The sequence below is a fragment of the Cajanus cajan genome, chromosome 1 (assembly GCF_000230855.2).
Source record: "Cajanus cajan strain Asha chromosome 1, NIPB_CcT2T_4, whole genome shotgun sequence".
NCBI classification, from domain to species: Eukaryota; Viridiplantae; Streptophyta; class Magnoliopsida; order Fabales; family Fabaceae; genus Cajanus; species Cajanus cajan.
The window spans coordinates 42,587,698-42,588,720 of record NC_138517.1 but is presented as its reverse complement, the minus strand read 5'-3'; the positions used below and the strand labels follow the sequence as shown (position 1 = coordinate 42,588,720).

At 40.8% G+C, this 1,023-nt stretch overlaps 1 non-coding gene across 1 annotated transcript; it reads right to left on the bottom strand.

Annotated features, from left to right (window-relative positions):
• Window positions 1-379: 379 nt before the first annotated feature.
• LOC145954007 (small nucleolar RNA R71) lies at window positions 380-486 on the bottom strand. The gene has a single exon (XR_014431218.1). It is a non-coding gene; the product is annotated as a small nucleolar RNA R71 (small nucleolar RNA).
• Between the last annotated feature and the right edge of the window lie 537 nt (window positions 487-1,023).

Here is a 1,023-nt window from a genome sequence, read left to right as displayed (position 1 = left end):
AGAATTTGACATGGCTGCACAACGAGATAATTTACCGCTTCGGGATTACTCTGCACCCGTAGCTCGTGGGATACCTGGAGGGGAGATGCAAACTGGAGCTACTGTACCAGCTTCTCTGGTGAATATGCTCAAACAGAACACCTTTGGAGGACTACCATCAGAAGATCCTAATGACCACTTAGAGGGGTTCTTGGAAATCTGTGAGACCCAGCAATTTGATGATGAAGTTTCTGATGGAATGCGACTCCGCTTATTCTCACTCACCTTGAGAGATAAGGCAAAGGTGTGGCTAAGAACAGTGCCTAGAGAAAAGATAGCAACTTGGGAATTATGTGAAAGAGCTTTTCTAGAGAAATTCTTTCCTCCTTCTAAAACTAAAGAATTGAGGAAGAAAATCACTAATTTCCAACAAGGCACTGGAGAGACTATTTATGAAGCATGGGAGCGGTTCAAAGGATATCTTCAAGCATGCTCACAACATGGCTTCAACCGTTGGCTTACCATCCAATTTTTCTTTGAAGGATTGGACCAACAAAGCACCATGATATTAGACTCAGCAGCTGGAGGATCTTTCATGGGGAAACCTATTAATGACTGCATGATTATTTTGGAAAATGTAGCCTCAAATCACAGCCAATACAGTGAAAGAGAAGTCACAGCAAGGAAAGGAACTCCAAGGCGATATGAAGTGAACAATATTGAGTTACTCTTAGCAAAATTTGATACTCTTAATCAAAGATTAGACAAGATGGAAAAAGCTAAGGTTAATTCAGTGGCTACAAATCAAGTATGTGACCTTTGTAGGGAACAAGGGCACACTGTAGTAGGTTGTACCTCAATTTTTACTGGAGAAAAAGAAGATACTACTGAACAGGTGGCAGCTTCTCATAATTTCTATGACACTCCTCGAAGAGAGAAGAGTAATCCATATTCCAACACATACAACCCTGGTTGGAAGAATCATCCTAACTTTTCTTGGAAGAATAACCTAGTTCAAGGAACTAGCAATCAGCAACCTAATTT